The sequence below is a fragment of the Magnolia sinica genome, chromosome 7, assembly GCF_029962835.1.
Source record: "Magnolia sinica isolate HGM2019 chromosome 7, MsV1, whole genome shotgun sequence".
NCBI classification, from domain to species: domain Eukaryota; kingdom Viridiplantae; phylum Streptophyta; class Magnoliopsida; order Magnoliales; family Magnoliaceae; genus Magnolia; species Magnolia sinica.
The window spans coordinates 59,233,207-59,254,485 of NC_080579.1; the positions used below are offsets into that span (position 1 = coordinate 59,233,207).

General features: G+C 39.8%; 1 long non-coding RNA gene across 1 annotated transcript; it reads left to right on the forward strand.

Moving 5' to 3' along the window:
- Positions 1-15,293: 15,293 nt before the first annotated feature.
- On the forward strand, positions 15,294-18,798 carry LOC131252083 (uncharacterized). The gene is made up of 3 exons (XR_009174158.1): positions 15,294-15,457; positions 15,706-15,777; positions 18,708-18,798. It is a non-coding gene; the product is annotated as an uncharacterized LOC131252083 (long non-coding RNA).
- The last annotated feature ends 2,481 nt before the right edge of the window (positions 18,799-21,279 follow it).

The following is a 21,279-nucleotide window of genomic DNA, read 5'->3' on the forward strand; positions in this document are numbered from 1 at the left end:
CGGGCGGCGCTGAACGCCTAGGAGGAGAATCAACACGCGGCCTCTTGCCAAGGAAAGGTGCACCATGGAAATCCGGTCTCGGCCTAGGAGGCATCGGTGCTCGCATGGAGGACGCTCTATCTCCATCCTGCTTCGCTCGCAAGGACATGCTCACTAGCTCCGCATATGAAGAAATGCGCACAAAGAAATCTTCGATCGGATCTCGTGTCGCAGCCTCGTAAAACGCCGCATCCTCATCGGCCGATCACCCAGATCAAAGGAACATACCGCCCCAACTCAAGAAACCGGTTCTCATACTCCGTAACCGACAACCCTCCTCGGTGGAGGCGAAGGAACTCACTCTCCTTCTCATGTCGACACAACCGGAAATACTTCTCGTGGAAGCGCGCCTCAAACGCCCGCCACGACCACACGAAGTCCTCCTCGACAATAGTGCGAAGCACACTGTCCCACCACAAACCGGCCTCCTTCTCAAACATGAAGGTGGCAAGCTCAACTTGCTCGACCTCAGAGTGCAGCGGCTTACGCATCTTAGAGATGCGGTCAATCCAATACTCGGCCTCCTCGGGGTCTATGAGAACCCGCAAAGTAGGAGGTCGCAAGCGCTGGAATCGCTCGAATGTGCCGCTGGCATAACACTGGCACCGGCACTCCCAGATGGAGGCATAGGTGAAACAGTGGAGTCGCCCCTACCGACTGAGCAAAGATGCCACCATGGAGGAGAGGAACTCCTGCCGCTGCGATAAGAAACTGCTGGTGCTGCTGCTGCATCAACAACATCATCTGCTCAAACCTATCAACAGGTGAAGCAGAAGAAGGTGCATGGCTCGGCTCAGGAACCGAGGGTGTGACTGGAGGAGCCATAGGTGTCGACCCAACACCAGCACGAGATGGACCCGCCTGTGGATCTGACTGGCTATCGCTCAAGGGAGGAACCCCAGCAAGCGACTCAATCAGAGAGAGACGGGCCGAAGTCTTCGAACCCTTAGGAGGCATCCCTACATTAAATCAAAGGATGCAACCTGTCAGATTCTAAGTCACATAATCCATCCACACAACAACAACACAGCACAACACAACCCAAAGACAAACAACATACATTCCATTAACCAAAATCGTCGCAATACAAGTAGTGCAGCAATACATGAATCACGACTAGGAAAGCATGAAAACAACAACATCTAACACTACAAACAACCAAAACTACTACAACAACTACAAAAACTCCAACTACAGGCCAACAACGGCCACACACAGAAAGAAACACCAAATAAAGCAAAGACGGCCCCGACGATGCTACTCGTCGGAATCAGGAGACTGAGGGGAAGCACCCTTATCCTGCAAGCAACACAGGATAGACTTCAAAGTCCGGGACATCTTCTTGAACTTGTGCTTAACCAAGCCTCGAAGATCCACCATCTCCTGGCGTAAAGCAGCTTGCCCTTCTTCAAGCCGTGTAAGACGGGCATCTCTGGCAACCTGCTCTGCGCCCCGCTCTGGCACCACAGGAGGAGAGCGATCACTCGAATCCTGTGCCTCAATCTCTTCCTCGTCTTGCTCTGCTTCTTCCTCAGACTCCGCACCACCTTCAGTATAACTCTCATCGTCACCACTATCAGACTCGGCCTCACCCTCAGAGGCAAGCCGACCAGAACCAACCTCCATCAGCTTGAGAGTCCTCAAATTGAGATGACGAACAGGGACCGGCTTTTCAGCTCCAAGCTTATAGCCAAACTCATGTGCGATCTTGCAAATGAGGCGGCCAAAGGGAAGAGACTCGGTCCGCCTACTCGAACCAGCGATGAAAATAATCTGGCGCAGGACGTACGTCGGCACACACAACTTCGCTTCCTGCCCCACCTGATATAGAAAATCTACCATCAGGCGCGTACACTCGCTGCGGTTGCTCCATCTCGAATACACATTGAACGTAAAGATGTGGTGAAGCAAACGGAAGTCGTCCGTCATGTGAGAAGCCAAAAGACTCTTATTCGGCTGCCATTCAACCAGACGACCACACAAGAATCGGGTGCGACGATCCTTCTCGCGCACACTGTTCACATTCTTCTCGCTGGCATGCACTTCCCCAAGTGGCACATTCCAGAGTCGGGATATCAAAGCAACATTGACAATTCCAACTCGACCGCTACCACAGGGAATCTTGAACTGCAGAGGATCCAGCGAAGGCTCCAGAATGTTGGCATAGAAGGCCCGAACAGTGCTAGCATTCGCGCGATACTCGCCTTCGAACAAGGGACCCCAATCGGCCCCTTCTAGGCGCTCCAACAAAAAGAACTCTCCAAAGAGCCGCGGATCAACATGAGCCTCAAAAAGGACTCTACGCCCCTCATAGACTCCATGCGACAATTCCGCCAACAAGGTCCTACTGACAGGAGCTCGAGGATCGAGGTCCCACTTCGTCTGGAACTCGCGCGTGGTGGACGTGCTAGCGGCGGCACCTCTCGGCCTCCGTGCACGGGTTGGGCGGCTCCGCCCGGCTTCATCCACGGGCGCTCTCTTCTTCCCCATCAAGGAAAGAAGGGAAGAAATGAAAAAGATGGCCGTCACAATCTCAAAGAGGGCCATGAGAAATGAGAGAAAGAGAGAAATAGGAAGATGGTGAAGCTTCCACACAACTATGAGCCAAAAAGGGAATGAAAGGGCCCAAATGAGAGGGAAAGATGGAGAAATCAGCAATGGAATGGAAGATTTGAGAATGGGGTGATGGGTTTGCACGAAAATGGGAGGAAGATGAAGATTTGGGAGAGATTTAAGAGAGTTTGGAGAGGTTTTGGGAGAAAAGGAAAGCTTGGAGGTGGGTGTTGTGAAGGAAGGAGGGATATGGAAGGGTTTTAAAATGAAAACCGTGGAGAGGTGGGCCACATTGAGCCTAGGGACAATCGGCCCGCGTCGGCCCGGCCAGCCTGGCCCGCCGACCGGCGATGGCATCGCCGGTCTCTAGACATATCGGCGATGCCTCGCTGATTTGGTGAGGTCCTCCTAGTCCTCCTTGGTCCAAATGATGTGGTTCCCCCCCTGGGTCCCACAGAAAATGCCCCGATTGGCCCCTTGTGTAGTTTGAAGCCTATCGGGTCATTCTGACAGAAATCTGGTTCAACCGGCGATTTCTGGAAGATTTAAAGATGAATAATGGGAAGATAGACCATCTACACTCATTAATAGAGGGTCTAGGAAAGGTTTCGGGTCGCTGTGTGTGATCAGGTAAGAGTACAGACTCGATCTCGGCAAAGGTTTTCAGGAAACTTCCGCCGATAGAAACTACGGAGCACAAACACAAAGCAATGATAGACCGCACCCAATTACACTATAGTGGCGACAACGTGCGGTGTGTGACCATAACCCAGGTCCGGTTTAATCCAGATCATGCTTTGATACCAACTTGTAACGCCCTGAAATTCGGGGGTCGAGCATAACTCAGCTCCCGAGTTCCAAAACATCACTTATGCAACATAATTAATGAATGATGTATGTTGACTGTATTAGCACATAAACATGGGATAGATTAAGCCAAAACGCAGATATGATTCAGGGATAAGTGAATAAAGCAAGCGGAAGACTTATAGTAAAATATTTGTACAAGTGTAAGTCCCTGAATTACATATACAACCAGATCGTGTAAAAGTGTTATTTATCAAAATTATAAGTACAAGTTACATCATTTCAGTTCCCAAAATAGTAATCCCATAGATCCCGCGCAACAGACCGAGGCTCGCTAGAACCCGTCTGAAAACTGCATATAGGAGAAGGCAGCCTCGTCGTCATCCAGCTCCCGCTCTGCCTCAGACGTCGCATCCACATCTGCAACATTAGGGCCTAAGACAGAGTCTGGTGGGTGTGTAACACCGCCCCAGAAACGTGGGAGTGAGTGATCAACTCAGTGGAACAATAAGGCACTGGTTAACATGTTATCAGTTCAATCAAACAGTAATGATAAAGCAGGATAAATAAATAAATCCTAAGTACTGTTATTAATGCAGGTATGGATGAAATATGATGCGTGCCCTCACACGTACACCCTCAGCGTCTTCATCTTACGTTACGCATGACATCGCCTCAAAGTGCGCCACATCTACAAAGCACATGCAAATGCGGTGCATGGTTATGATTACCAAGTTGTTATTAGTCCATTTCACACAACAGGATTGGGAAGCTAAGGTACCTTCCTCATATCACCATCCAAACAGTGATCCATACTAGGGTCGTCAATCCTAGACATCTCATACGACAATATGTTTGAGGTCGTAGCAAAGGGCTCGTCACTAATCAATGCACGCCTTTCATGCCCTTACTACCACAGATCAGCTCGTCACCTCCTTGCGGTATCCAGGTATGCTCGAGGTCACTACAAAGGGCTCGTCACCAATCAATGTAGGCCGACAGCACGAATATGGTGTCCCATACCACCATAATCGGCTCACGAGATTAAGTTGCTCACTGGTCACTACGGGGAGGCTCGTCAGCCCAGCGTAGGCCGACAGCTCGACCACGGTGTCCCATACCACCATTTCCGGCTCATGAGTCTTAGCGAATCAGGTACCATGGTTATTAGGATTTCACTGGTAAGTTCGGTACCCTAGATTCAAGCAGTAGCGTCCATACATGGTTAACATACACTGGACAATCGGGTTAGTTGACGAACTCGACTAGCACGAGCGCACGTTGAATTGAACGACATAGAGTGCGCAAACACTCCGCGTGGCCAAACCACTGCCGCCAACTCTAATACGGCTCGGGTTCGTCTAATGCGTCCTACGTGGCGAAAGCAATCTCAACCACGATTCATAGGGTCAATTACCGATTTCCTGGACTAAGACATAGTCCCAAACATCTTACACAACTACAGATATTCATATGGAATATAAAGCAGTAATGGATTAACAGCTCAAATCATGGTACATACACATCTGAAGAATATCAACTTAACATAAATGTAAGCATAGGAGATGCTTGAATTTAAATAACTTGGAATGTAACTGCATAAAGGAAAACATGTGCATCCATAGGAGTATTGAGAATCACTTCTCAACGCCCGCAACAAGTGTAATAAGTTACACTTAGATCATTCATGCATTTCTACCAACACTTAGCACACATGGAACAACATACATGGCGTATGTTGAAATACATGCACTTAGGCAATTCCTTTTACTAAGGAGTTGTCATACATGCATCTAGCATACATACCCGACAAATAATCATGGCAAACACAAGTGCGTATTTTATACGTATACGGTACTTTATAAATACACTTAGAATACACAAATCTCAATATAGCACATGCATATCAGGAAAGCAATGTAAACACAACATTTGGCATGTGAAATCTCATCCATGACAAGAATAAATCACTAACTGGGATTGAAAGCCTTGAAAACCATAACCTATACACTTAAAGTCCTCACCTTAAGTGAAGAAAGAACCGCCGAGCTGATTTAGACGAGTTGTCTTCGTCAACGGCGCAAGAATACCCTAAAATAAGGATAGAAATGAGATACAACAACACCAAGTCTAATCTAAGCTCTAACACAGATTAGGGTTAGTTTAACTTACCCCAAAAGAACTCAGAATCGCCAAAGGAACGATTCAAAGTGAAGGTTCAAAGATGAAGAAGAACAAGGAAGAATCAAGATGATTCACCAACCAATCTCTCTCACTAACTCTCTCTTTTCCACTCTCTTTCCAAGCTAGGGTTAGAGAAAATTCGTATGGAAATGAGAGCTAGGGTTTAAGGACTATATATAGGCCTTAAAATGATGGAAATAACCCCAGGGTCAAGGTATACTTAGGTTACAACCAAAGTACGCCTTTCTCGATCCAACGAAGCACTTCTGGTGGGCCTATAACCACGAAAGGTCGGACTTAAGCTCACTGACCATGGATCTAGGTCAGGCTGAGTTTTCGTACCGACCGGCTCTTCAGATCAGCCGTGGCGGACCACACTCAATTCGACGGTCACGGAATCTCGATCAGGTCCACAAGCACTAGGATATGCCTGGGCCAACTATCCTGATCAGAGGGTGAAATTGGGTCAGAATCCAATGGTCAGATAGCTTAAAATTGTCGCGCAAGCGACACGACTCAGATTTCAATAAAAGCTTATTAAATTCCAACCGTTCTCACACTCTTCACTCTGAGCTCAACCAAATCGACCCAGAACATCAGATCGACTTGATTTTCGAGGTGAAGATCAAGCCCAACTCAGTGACCGCAACAACCTAAGATCATCGCCATCGGACTTTCGACGCGCGGTCTAGGTCCGACCCAGATCTTCCAAAAAATCCCCAGAACAACTGGATTTAGCGATGGATCCCAGATTTCAGAGTAGCGTAGCGCTCACTAATCTGCACGTTTAGAGCCATACAGATACAATTTAAAGTGATTGATGCGGATTTCACAAGCAATCGAGTAAAGCGCTAATTACCCCAAAAACAACTACTTAAGGAAAGATTAGCACAAAAAAATTCCAAGGTCGTTACAGGACGTTCAACATTTTAAGACAATATTAGGGACGGTCAAGAGCTATCTAAAATTTTAGAGATGGCTTACAGTCGTCTCTAAACTGTCGTTAAACCAAGGAATTTTAGAGACGGTCTTGGACCGTCTCAAAATCCGTCCTTTTTTTTTTTCCCATTTTTCACGTAGTGCTAATTGATAGACCAAATAATTTACATGTTTGGGATCCACGAAAGTTTTGGATCAAGCTGATATTTATGTTTCCCTTCCTCCAGGTCTATGTGACACTATGAACAAGTTGGATGGCAAATAAACATCACGATGGGCCCTAGAAAGTTTTAAATGGTAGCGGTTCTATCCCCATTGCTTCATGTGGTTTGGGCCACTTGAACCTTTGGTCTACCTCCTTTTTGGGTTCAAGCCATAAAATGATCTTTCAAAATTAAAGGACAACATAGATAAAACATATACATCGCAATGGCCCCATAGCACCTAACAGGACTGGCTGTGTCTAGTTAGGTCTTGATAGGGGTAGTACCTTGTCCAGCCTACTATTAAGATAAGTGACTAGGGTGAGCAAAGGGCAAGAAATGGAATTGGTAAATATTCTTACTATCTTCACCGCAGTAGATCCCGCAAATAACCAATTTCACAAGGATATCCCATAATCAATTGGAGATCTAAAGTCACTGCATGTGCTCAATATATCTTACAACCATTTTATTAACTAAATTCTAACATCATCATTAAACATAAAGAATCTTGAGCCATTAGATCTCTTGAAGAATAAGTTGTCAGGTGAGATCTCTCTATAACTTAAGAAGTTAACATTTTTTATGATGTTAAATATTTCACGAAACTATCCCATAGGTAAAATATAGCAAAGTCAATAGTTTTTTATATTCATGAATAAATCACTTACAATTATGTCGACGTCAACATTAACAAACTGTAGAGATACTAACATTTCACCACCGTCAACACAATCGAAAAGTAAACACGATTGGGGATCGTTTAGAGTTGGATACAAAGTGGGAATGGGAATTCTTTGGTGAACTCTGGCACTTTAGAGCTAGGAGGAGCAAAATATCTCAAGGGAACTGAAGCACGGGAAAGAATAATGATATTTATACTTTTCTATCTAACGTATCCAACTATATATCGATGGTTGCATATTTCAAGTGTTCGCTATCCAGTTTTGAAGTCTAAATTATAATAGGAAATCCATTTTGTCCTATTTTGAAGTCTAAATTATAATAGAAAACCCATCTCTGATTGAAAATTGGTGCAACATATTTTATGTTCGATACCACTAATCAGTAGTTGAGCACCACCTGGGGAGTCCATAAATCAAGAGCCCCACCTTAGTCCACAATCATGAATCCTACCAACCAGCCTGCGGATTTTTGGACCAGATAATATAGATGACTGGGAGCCCAACTAATCAATGGTTGAAATCTGTTCCAGCGTGCAATGTTGTGATGCTGTTATACACGCTTATGTGTTGATCAAACCTCGCCAAATGTCATTCACAACTGTCAAACCGAGTCGAGCAGGGCGCAACTTGACTTGGCTCAACCACTAGCTGACACCAGCTCGAACTCAACTCGGCTTGGTCCTCGAGCCTGATTGGCTAGCTTGGCTTAGTTCGGTCAGTAGCTTGGGCCAATAAAAGCCAAGATTGAGCATGTGTGGCATTTTCTCAAACACATGGAGTGCACCTTCAATTTCTCAAGCTATATAAAACAACAACAATAGTTTCTGGGTATTTCATCAAACATTTAGTAGGAAACATCAAAATGAAGAGACAAGGATATTTGTTTCTTATCCATACTTTCCTCACCACCAGCTGACACTTTGTTGAGTCATTTAATCAAACACTAGGTGAGCAACATAAATATCAAAATAACCAAGTCACTGACCTAGTTCGATTCGAGTAGGGGTTCGATCCAAGTTGAGTGGAGCTCGACTCAAAATTTTTTTGAGCTCAAAAAATCAGCTTGACTCGACTCGAACTCAGTTTCAAACGAGTTGAATCGAGCTTTTTGGAGTCGAGTCGAGTCGAGCTAACTGACCTAACTCGGTTCGTGTACAACTCTATTCACAACTGTTATAAACACTTCCGTGTTGATCAAACCCCACCAAATTTCATTCACAACTGTTATAAACGCTTTTGTGTTGATCAAACCTCTCACGGATGTTCAACTTACAAAACCCTTCAACCCTCACGATTGATATCATCAACGCATCCTTGTACTAGCAAATGAAACAGTTGAGTCGGAAGAATCTGAATAAAATATAGCTCTCCCTCACGAGTCTAAAAAATTTGAATAAAATATATTTCTCTCACCTGCATGTAGTAGCAAGATACACTGATTGAGTCCATCCATATACTAGATCCTCCATTAGTGCAGAATCTCAATGTTAGAATGTTTTAGACATTGATAATGCCAAAAAGATATGAAAACAAAATAATAATAATAATAATAGTAATAATAAAATGCCTACATTCATCTATTGTATTTCTCAAAATTCAAATCACACCAAACATAGCAGAGCCAACAATCAATTTCCAAATTTTCAAAGCAACTAATGATTCCAGCATGATTCAAGCAATATCTAAATGCAAGTCAGGGAGGAAAATGACATAACTGCCTGCTCCTAAGACAAATTTTCCATTTGAATCCAACTGAGATAATCCGGAGATTGAAAAGTGGGCCACACTTACTCTGATGTTAGAAGATTGGAGGTCGCCAGAGGTCGACAATCTTCACACTGGTGATAAGAGCCATCCACCCTGAATTGCACTATAGGCATTTCATGCCATTACCGATAAGAACATAGTATTAATCAGGCAATGCTGCAGCTGGCTCATCCCATATGCTTCCTAGAATGAAGATGGGATGAATAGGAGTCGGATCCATTTTCATTTTATTCATGCTTTGAGGTTATTTCATCAACGAGCGTAAGTGGTACATTGCCCTCCATTTAAGACAAGGGGACAGTTGGTACTTTAAAATGCAAATATGTGAATAACACACTGCATGCAATTTGCATTTTGGGTACATCCAAACAACCCTTATGAGGAATAAATGAAAGTAGAAGCAAAGACGGTATTTTTTGAATCAATTACGATAAAGATCATAACCCAAGTCATGTAACTTAGTTGCCTATTTTCTAGAAAGATTGGACTTCTTCTCTTTGATTTTCTATAGATCATACACAAAATACAACCAAATTCTAGGTCCTATGTAATGTAGAATACAATACAAGAAACAAAGAACAAAAAAAAATATGTTACCCACTATAGCTTGTGAAGGTAAAGACTTCTTATCTCAACTGCCTGTAACAGCTGTAAGCTACGGCAAGGGCTGTATATGTGTCCTCCCATTCCCAACTCTCGAACCATGTTGGCATTGCACAGGCCTTGCGAGTGCAAGCCCCTTTGCCACTATTGATTGCTCTTACTTTGTTGCTCTTCACCCCCTCTCCATTGACTAGATTGCTTTTAATTTTTTCCTTTGAACTTGGATTCTGGCAACAAGAAGAGTTTCCGGCACCTTGGCAGCATCCAACCACATCAATCTGGCTCTCATTCACATTGATTCCAATCTCAACTGCTTGGATAAATTCTTTTGCACTTTTCTCGGCATTGGTTTCTTCATTAAGTCAAAATCTGAGTTCCTGGGCCTTCTTTTGGTCCTCCTCCGACAAGCCCATCTGACCCGTGAAATCAAATTCAACATGCACAAATCAATATATACATTCAAACACACATACGTGAATAGCTAGGCTCAAAGCATAAGCATCCACTGCTAGAACCCATTCTCGGTAAAAGTTCCTCCAAATATTAGTACGACTTCTTGTTAAAATGCTAGAATTGACAATTCACTGCATATGATTCAATTCAGACACAATTGAAATGGTTCATGATTAAACATGAATTCCATGATTAACTGCAATAGTTTTCTTAGATGAAGCATATAAAATTCTCAAAGAATGGAGAAAAATAATACTTTTCAATTAGTCATAGCAATATGTCGGAGCAAACTATATTGAAGTTATTACATTCTTTGAGATAAATGGGTACAAAATTGTCCAGACGGATCATGCATTGGTGAGAATTCTTCCATGACATGACCTGCAGTTAGTTTTAGAATACATTGTGTACAACAAGGTGACTTTTGAAAGACTGATTTGCCAACAAGTCCTAGATTATTTCAAATGATAAAATAGTTATATGGCACTTATTTATATTTTTTATTTTCCATTCCTTCAAAACTTTTTTTTTAACAAATTTTGATTCTTACACAAGTACTACATGAACCTATTAGGTGTGGCAATGGGTCATGTAAGGTTTGGTTTGGGTCAGGTTAGGTGTCAATCATAATGAGATTAGGTTCAACCCAAACCCAGCCAATTTATTAAAGTAGTTGAAAGGCCAACCTAAACCCAACCCACATGACCAATTTAATTAAAAAATATAAAAATAAAATAATTAAAAATAAAAATATTTTCATTTTGTAGAAAAAATATAAACAATCAACCACATATTTAGATCTCCTAATAAATATGAAATAAAACTCTTACTACAACCAAATTACAACCATCATAACTTAATTTTATAGGTTTTTAACTTACATTACGTTATAATATAAATACACATATAGCGAGGAAGCAGGGGGAAATATATTCATGACCGCCAGGTCCAGCTGAGCAAACCCAAACCCAACCCATTTGATTTCGAGTTGACAAAGCACAACCCATGCCCAACCCATTTGATTTCGAGTTGACAAAACAAAAACCCAAACCCAACCTATAGGGGAAATGGGTCGACCCAAACCTCACTTTTTGAGTCGGTTCGAATCGTGTTGGCAGGTTGGGTCAAGTTTTGCCTCTTAACCCATAATGAAAAATAGGCCTAAACAAAATGCCATGGAAGGCCATATATAGAATCATAGAAGAAGTACGGAAATAGGTTCTAACAATAGCACCACCCAATTTGGAAGTAAGTGTCACATATATACGATCATGTCTAGCATGCAAATTTTTTTTTTTTAAAGAGAGATATATAATATTAAATTTATTGAAAAGCCCTCCGAAGGTGAGAAAAGAAGGGAATATGCAAATATCATAAACTGATTTACCAAAGGAGGGCTAGGAGACCTAGGGAACAAACTGATAGGAAAGAGATTTCACATTATAATTTGTAAAAGAACTAAATTCTTCTATTGAAGAACCATAAGAATGGAAAATGATAGAAGAGAGTGAACATGCATGCAATTTGCAATGAAGTGGTTTAACTCAAAGCTTTTATCGCTTTATTCAAAGAAGAATAGCAATGGCCTTCTTTGGATACTTTGCCCTCTTTAATGAATGGAATTTAATTTTATTGAAAAGCCACAAAGCAATTACAAGAAAGGAAAAGGCAGAACCAGAGATAATACACCTTATCCAGCTAACTTGAAGCAAAAATGCCCACACATACGCTCATGTGTATGCATGAATGCACATACATGCACTTGCACACAAACATATACATGCACACACACCCATACATGCATGCAACATGCAGACGTGACCGCCTAGAATAAAATCACAATAGGACACAAATCTCAACTCTCCTGACATACATTTATAGGACTTTTAAGACACTTAATTTAGCTAAACCATGTATAATGGGTTCTGATTTTACAAGTGAGGAAGATGTAAATTGATTAGTTTTGATCAATGAGGAGATCAAGTTATTTCAAATTTGTGCAGGGATAAAGTCCCCAAGCTTAATGGTTATCCTATATCTTTCTTTCAAGTGTTTCAAGAGGAAATATTTCGGTTGATCATTGTCTCTCTTTTCATGATTAGGAAATTACCTAGGCTCCTTGTAGAAGAATTTTGAAAGATGATGAGAATGATGAATTGGTTAGGTTGTTAGATATGCTTTCAAATTGTCATCCATCCATCTCTGAGGCAGATTCAATGATGTGGCTAAAAGATAAATCTGAAAAAAATTGGGTAAAATCATTTTTTTATGATGATTGATGGTAGTCAAAGAGATCATCCACATCACCATTCAATATTTTACTTGACCCACTATTGGCCAAACCACCTAGGCACTGGGTCCAACAGGTCAACGATGACTACATTTTCCCATAAGGTGACCATCTTCTATATATGCCCATATGTAAACCTAGCAAAGGCATTCAATAATTTCTATTCCACTTCGATGAGAGTTTCTTGTAGTTTATTTGGAAAGGTCATGACTCCTCTTATTAGATATACCCTCTCTTTGGGCAAGTGAATTCCCAATAGTTCCCTCTTATTTGTCCTTTTTTTTTTTTTTTTTTTTTTTTGAAGTTCCCTTATATTTGACTTTGTATTTGTATTTATTTGTCCTTTTTTTTTTTTGAAGTTCCCTTATATTTGACTTTGTATTTGTATTTGTTGTTATTCATAAATTAAGCTTCCCCAATTTGTGTTATCCTACCTTTGTTTTTTATGTTCATAAACAGCTCAATACAGGTCAATATAGAGCCGTAACAGTGGTGAATGATATGATACCTGAATCTGATACACCATCAGTAACATTAGCAAAATTAGACGGTTGATATTAAGATCTTGCAACATCAACAAATTTCCAGTTTTCTTGAGAAGCCATGAGAAAATGAATTATTTGGACCTTTCCAATAACCAAACCAATGGTGAAATCATTACCAAAAAAATAAGCAAAGGCTACGGACTATAGAGGTCTATGAATACGGATTTAATTTGTATCTGAATAGCTACGGATTTAATCCGTAGCTAAAACATGCTTAATCTGTAGCAAAAACATTCCTCCCCATAGGACCTTATTAGAGACTGACGATGCTTAAGGGGCTCCATGGTGCCCAATGCAATATATTTATTTTATCTAATCGGTCCATAAATTTTGAAATATTATTTCAGTGCCTGATCTAAAAAATTAGAAAGATTAAAAGTCTAAGTGGACCACACCATGAGAAAGAATGAAAAATAAATTTATATCGTTAATATGTGGTGTGGTCCACCTAAATCTTAGATCTGACTCATTGTTTAAGTCAACCCTAAAAATGAGCCATTAAAATGAATGGACAGAGTGGATAATTAACATACACAATGGTGGCCCCCACAAGTCCTAAAATAAATCACCCCTAAAATCCTGTTCGCGCACCTCTCCGACGCACCCTATTTTACAAAAGCAAATCCCTCCCAATTTCACAAAAGCAAATCTCTCTCTCTCTCTCTCTCTCTCTCTCTCTCTCTCTCTCTCTCTCTCTCTCTCGCTCTTAGCCCTCTCTCGATCTCTTGCACTCCCTCACCCTCTCTCTGCCTCTCAGCCCCATTTTCCTCTCTATTTCCCAACCTCTCTATCTCTCTCGCTAGGGTTTTCAAAACCCCCTTTCGCTGCAAGAAGGAGAAGCAGAACGGTTACTCTCTCTCTCTCTCTCTCTCTCTCTCTCAATGAGATGGATCAAAATATGGTTTCAATCTTTTTTATAGATTTATTGTCTCTCATTCTGAGTTAAATTTTTGGCTTTTCATCTTTCTTTTGACAACATTGTATCATTACAGGATTCAACGCATATGGCACGGGACCAGTAAATTTCGAATCCGTGCCGAGTTAGGATGTTTGCACAATGTGGATCTGATGGCTTACAGACATCATCTTGTATCATCTCTCAAGTTCTCTCGCCTCTATGCTTTCTCGCATCCATCTGGCCCAAAAAATGGTATGCTATTAGGCATGCCATGAAAGCTTTACAGGCCATTTTAGAATAGTGCAGGATTTAGGGCCCATTTGCTTACAAAAATCCCAATGAAGTTTTGATTGATTGCAGCTGCCGATGGCCATTGATGATGTGGGGTACAGGACTCCACATTGTTATTTTCGTTGTCTTTTTTTTTCCTTAAAGAAGCCTTTTCCACCGATGAAATCACAGAAAAGCACATCGTGTTTATGGCATTTATTCCCAAAAAAATGGTAAAAGAAATATTCTTGTGTAGCCTTGGGCCCCCCATTTTTACTGGCCGTCGAATGCTGAAATGGATCAAAATATGGTTTCGATCTTTTCTAATCGAAGGGGGCGTTAGTTACTATAGATTTGTTATCTCTCATTCTGAGTTAAATTTTTTAGTTTTCATCTTTCTTTCTACGAACATTGTATTATCATGTATTGGCAATTTGAGTGTCATTAGCAATGGCATGGTCACCGTTCACATACACTGCTCGAACAACTCCAAGTTCTCCATTCAGACAAGCCTCGATGCGACCGTTGAGGTTTTGAAGGCCATCCCAGCTGAGAACTGCGATGTCCCGGCTGTGCAACAATGTTTGATTTACAAGGTTGGGATTTTGAAGGATGAACAGACCCTGGAAAGCTATGGGCCATACATTGTAAGGAAGACAAAAGATTTTTGAAAATCTATTGCTAGCTTCTTCATTCGTTTTACAGATTGTATCCATACATTATAAGGAAGACAAAAGTGTGTAATTCTTTTTTACATAGAAATATGCCCGATAATTGTTTGAAGAAATGCTTCAAACAATTCTTTATTGAATGAAATCTGCACATAGACCCTTTTTGAATGAAACCATGCTACCGGTTCTCTAGTTTGACACTTACAATTTGTTGTCTGGTTGGATGAAACCATTGTCTCCTAATATGTGCCAATTGACTGCCCTCTATGGTACTTGTAAGTGGATACTAATGGAACTTACTTCAATGACTGTCTGGGAATTTATATTTGAGATTTCATTCATACCCTCGTTTGAACCATCTCTACTGTTGTTGTTATAGTGATGTGAGGGGCAATAACCTTTTAAGAACCCTTTTGGTGTGGGTGTTGTTCTTGTGCTTTCTTCAATTGATTATGGTCTATTGACTGTTATGACTTCCAAGAATATTTCTTACAACCAAATCACTAGAGATATTCCTTCCAACATTGGTTTCCTGCAAGTAGCTACATTGTATGTTTCTATCTCTCAAAAGCTCTTCTGTATCTCTTTTTTCATCTGCAAAATAACTATTCGTTTCATCTACTTAAACTGCTTGCTATAGTATACTCCACTGAATCTCTACTGCAGCTAATAATCTGTAACTTCTTTCTTTTATTTTTTGCATCCAGTTGTCATCCATTTACTCTTGTTGCATTTAATTAGATTGTTTTTCTTGATAATGGCGTGTTGACCCTACTGAAAAAACTTTCTATTTTTAGGTCTCTTCAGGGAAATAGGCTTATTGGGAAGATTCCAAAAGTGATAGGACTCATGCAAGATCTTACTATTTTGTAAGTTTTCTACTGTCTTCTCAAATTCTTTTCATATATATATTTTTTAAAAATTATTTTCTTCTCATATAATTGCATGCATATTTTCTTGTAGTATGAAGAAAACATTTTAGCAGGTGTCGCTTTTGTATTAGTATTAACCTTCAATGTTGGCTTTCCATTTAAACTATCATCATTATCTTAATCTTTCTTGTAGCAATTTGGGTTGTGCTTCTAAATGGTTGGCAGAAGTCCTATGATATGTCTGCTGAGCCAACCACATGCTCTCTCATTTACCTGGCATTGGAATTGGCCATGGCAGAGGTGCATATTGTAACAACATTCACATATCATCTCTTAATTTATGCACTTTAATGGTTGAGTTTCCCCGACTATGGCCTCAACTCTTGGTCGTGTTGATGAGTTGTGTGAGCTTTCCTTTGAACCAGTGATCCCTAACTAGTCTCTTGGTCTCATTTCAAAGTTATATCTTCTATTTTCCTTATATTGCTTAATATATTGTTTCTTGTGCAAGTCTTATTCATCAATACTTTAGATTTGATAACAAGCATCACAAAAATCCATGCTTTTTTGCATCTGTCTAGAACTAGTCTTTGGAAACATGTTAGAGATTTCCTGTATAATAAAAATTTTGGCTCATTTCCTAGATGTTCTTGCTGAGTGAGCATGGAAGCATGTTCCAACTTTCCACAACATGACTGGAGGGATGTTGATTTTTTATGCTCATGTAGATAGCATCATCACATGAGTAGATAGCCTACAAAAGGGAATATACCCAAGCAAGGACACATGCCCAAACCTACATTACAAATATACTCAACCCACTCCATATATCAGCAAAACAACACCCTAAAAACTCCCCGACAGAATTGGCTCATAAGGACACCTAGGTCCAAATTTTATCAATCAACATAACAACTAGCTCCAATCCGTTATTAAATATTCCAATGATTCTGTGATCCAGAAACTTGAGCTGGTGTATCCCACGGTGGGTGGATCATGCCTCAAGATTGTAGCCCTCAAAACATTGGGCTTTTTTCCAGTTGAATGTGGGCAATGCTGTGTTTCCATTTAGCTCTCTATTTGCAGGCCAACAAATTAGATTGGTGATGCAAACCATTTTTGTGGGCTCCATCGGATAAACATTCTTGGTTATGAAACCATAGCCCCACTTGTACAAATTTTCAGGTCAAGGATCATAAATTCTTCTTGACTATAACTTTAAGCACGTACTATCAAGACGAAGATGTGATGTTGAATGGTCTTTTTTTTTATCCTTTGAGTTGGTAATTTCCTCTCATAGGTTGTTCCTATCTGTTAGGTGCCTTTTCATTGATAACATGTACATTTTTATTTCTTTTATGTTCAGCCTTCTGTTGTCTTTGTTTTTACATTGTCATTCTAGATTTCTGCTTTATCAACCTCCATTTTTCCTACATGTCTATACATGCGAGGAATGTCTTTGATACCTTAAATAACATATTCCATTTTATTTAGGGAGCCATTGTTTACACTCACTCTGATTAATAAAAATACCAATATTTTCTGATTTTGCTTATACATACTACAAAGGACAGGTGTATGTAGAAGTCATAGCATGTGCCATCAGTTTTTGCATTTTCTGTTTCAATTATTTGGACAATTGCTTTGCTCAGCCCCACCATGAAGGCCCGAATTGTAAGATCTTAGCCATCAGTTTTTTACATTTCTGAGCCGAATGTGGACCATTGCTATATTTCTCTTCTTGGCCGTCCATTTTTAGGCCTAAAATTGAAAGTTTAGGATTGTCTTATCGAGGAAATTTAGGACATTTTCTTTCTAGTGGGGCCCAACACACAAATGGTCTGGATTAATAATCCACGGGGCCCACTTGTACATGCTGAAAACGTGAGTTTATTATAAATTCTGTAATTTGAGGATCCTAGAATTCCTCTACATATTATCCATTCTCAACTGCATGTCCTTATAAAAGAGAAATTGCCAGAAGGCTTGCACATTCCACCTCACCACATGATTAACCAGGTTGTTTATCTAGGTTCCACCGTGGATAAGCTGCATCAAAAAACCTACTCAGTAGAGATGACATTGTCCATACTCTATTAGAAATGATGCTCCAGAAAGGTAGTTTCTAGTTCACCTTCTAATGGAGGATGGATCCCTAATTCCTAATATTTTTGCCATGTTGGGCCATTTATAGTGGTACCTCTAGATGAACAGTTCGTATCATGACATGGTAAATAGAAAGGTAAGCCATGCTAAGCTCTTAATAGAAACTAGTTCCATTCTATCATTGGCCCTCTATCAATTACTACTTGCAGATGTATGCATTGAATCTCTCATACAAATAAATAGAACCCCTTCCAATTTGAACGTCATGATCTTCTACATGAGGATATGCATTTTACTTGGGTCCAGGGCCCATGGTTTGATGATACAGACCACTAATCTGATATGCCCCTAAGTGGATAGTGATGATCCAAAATTCTCCCGATGGGACAATCCCGACTTCTCCATTAATGGCTTGCAGATGGATGGTAGAGAAAAGAAATTGCAATTGTCCATATTCAACAGAAAAGAGGTCAATGATTGAAGGGATTGTATCTTCCAATTTTAGAGATTTTTGGAGCACATCATCCTCAATGGGACCTATTAGGTCAGTAGTCCCAATCACAAAAAATAGACCTCGATTCTACAGACTGAGAACTCAAGTATAATGTGCATTTCCTCAAAACCGTAAGGTCTTTTAAGTAGAGTTCTTAGAAAGAATATAATGTGATATGATGAATTCCTTTTCCTCAAAGTGTTAACAAGGTTTTAAATATTGTTATTGCACATAGATGAATTCCTTTTTGTTTCTTTGAATTTGGCTTTCCAATGAATTCCTTTTTCTAAAAGTGTTTACATAGATGACCTGACCTTTTGTTGTGCAGATGTATAGAAAGAAACGAAAGAGCTAATTCAACAGTGAGATCGTGCTCAATCTCATCTCAAGGGCTCATCTCTTTTCTCAACATTTTTCAGGTAATTTAGTGCCTTTTTCTAGAACTATATCATTCATTTCTTGTAAAATTGATTCTTATCAATGTATGAGAGACACCATTATTATAATTTCTATCAGATCATGTACTACAATGGTAAGGGATACCATTATTATAAATTTTATTGTGATGTTCCTTTATTATCGAGTATTCGTTGCACTAAGAACCTCATCATCATGAGTAGCAACAAATCCACATAATCAAAGCACCTAATCCCTTCCATCTCCGGACAGAGGTTAAAACACTAAACCTTTCCTATTCCTTTTAATTTTAGTAATAGACTTGTACAAGTGAGTCTTTGGTATTTGCCTTTATTTTCAATCAGATTAGGGAGCTCGTTCAAGGGCCTATCTAGGCTTTCGAATTGCACCCTTCAATCGGATTAGATGGCTGAATTTGAATTACCCTACTGGATATTTGTTGCTCTGGTTGTTTTCCACTGCTTTTATTGGCTTTCGAACTGAAGCACCAAATTTTTATTATAAGTAGTATGATTTGAAGGAGAATAGAAACATGGCCTTCTATTTTGATCGTACGCTGGTTGAGTTTTAGCTCCAGAAATATGAAGTGTCAAATTTTCAATATTCAAATTGTTTAGCATAATCTGCCTAGGGCAGACTTGAATTTCCTTAAACAGGATTCCCTTAAAGTTTAGAGAATTGGGTTGAAGAAATTAGGCAAATCTTCTAACTACAGTCATTTGCGAAGTTTCATTCTCACCATATTCGTAGTTTCTGAAATTAGGCTAACACACATTCGGAGTCTAGTCCCACCATGTGGTATCATATTCAGAGTTTGTTTAGCTAATCTTCAATAAGCACATTTGGTTTTCTTATGATGAAAATTTTGGTTATCTTGGTTCTTCTTACTACATTTTGTAGTTTATTGTTTGCTTTCTTACTTTTGTTAGGATGTATGCTCACTGTTTGGTAATCTTATTCCATTATAACAAATGTCCTGCATTGAAACTCATGTCAACATCACAGTCTTTGGTCATTGGGCTCGTTGACTGAATGCAAGTTATTCTCTTGGTTTGTCACTCTTGTGCTTGTTTTGTGGCTATTCTCAATGTCCATGATCTCCCAAGTATAATTGCTCATTGAGATCATGGATATGGCTTAGATGATAACATTGCTCAGCAATTTGGCTTAGGTACATTTTTGGGTTTTGATTATTGTTCTTTTTTCCACTTGATAGACAGCTTGGATATTGCATCAGTTGGAGTAGGGTCTATTATACTAGATGATTTTAATTTTCATGAATCTATCCATCTTGACAATTTTGAGTAAATCATATATTGTGACAAGTCGGAATGCAGGTTTTTCTTTGTTTTGCTGACTTAATGAACATAACTGAGGAGCCTTCATTTGGGATTTTTTTTCCTCTTCATTTTCTATGTTGCAAAAACATTCATCAATTATGGAGTGAGTATCCAACATAAGATCACATCATTCACTCCTAATTTTGGATTACAGGTAACTTAATGATGGTTTCTCTTTTATTCATCTGATTTCAACAACATTGTTACATTAGAACCCAGTGTAGGAATAAGTGGTAACTACCTTATATAATCATTGTTATTTATGGTCTACCATACACAACACCTTTTTTTTTAAGAACAACCATCTATTTCTTCTTACAGTGAAGATCCGTGTCATAGTTAATGTAGTTGCATTTGATTACTTTTTTGATGAATTTGATATTAACGTACATGCCTTGTTTTATTGAAACAACCAGCTATATGCTCGTAGGCACATTTTGTTTCCTTTCTGAGTATTGAGAAATATACAATGAACATGTGATGGCAATGTTATGCTGTGAAGCACAGCCATGTGCAAATCCTTCTTTTGTATTTGTATGGTACAGTTCACTATTCTTTTGCTGGCAAGACATCTTGTTTCTATACTTGTTGGTGGAACAAACCATTATGCATTCATACTTCTCACTTATTGTAATTGAATGAATAAATGATTATGCAGGTGGTAATTGAATGAATGAATGATTATAATTTATTTTCTTAATCTAGGAAATATCTACGGATATTGACCATAGCTGGTTATCTGAAAACCACAGCTAGTATTAAATTCGGCATATTGCTAGGGATCCAACACTCCTTTTAGCTACAAATATTATCAATAGCTGTAAGTACTTTTGGCTACAAAAATAGTTGCTACGGATTATATCTGTAGCCATTGGTATCTATAGCAACGGATTAAATTTGTAGCCATATATTTTAGACCTATTGTTATGGCACCTACGACTACGGTCGTGCTACAGACTAAAACCGTAGCCTTTGCCCAGTTTTCTGGTAGTGAATACCCAATCGGATATGGAAGGTTGGAAATGGGACTTTGAATTATTTGAATCTTTCTCATAATGCTTTAGAGGGATTAGTGCCCCCACTTCTAGATCTTTCCATAAGCAGGTTGCAATACCTTGACCTTATAAGCTTTAACAAGCTAGA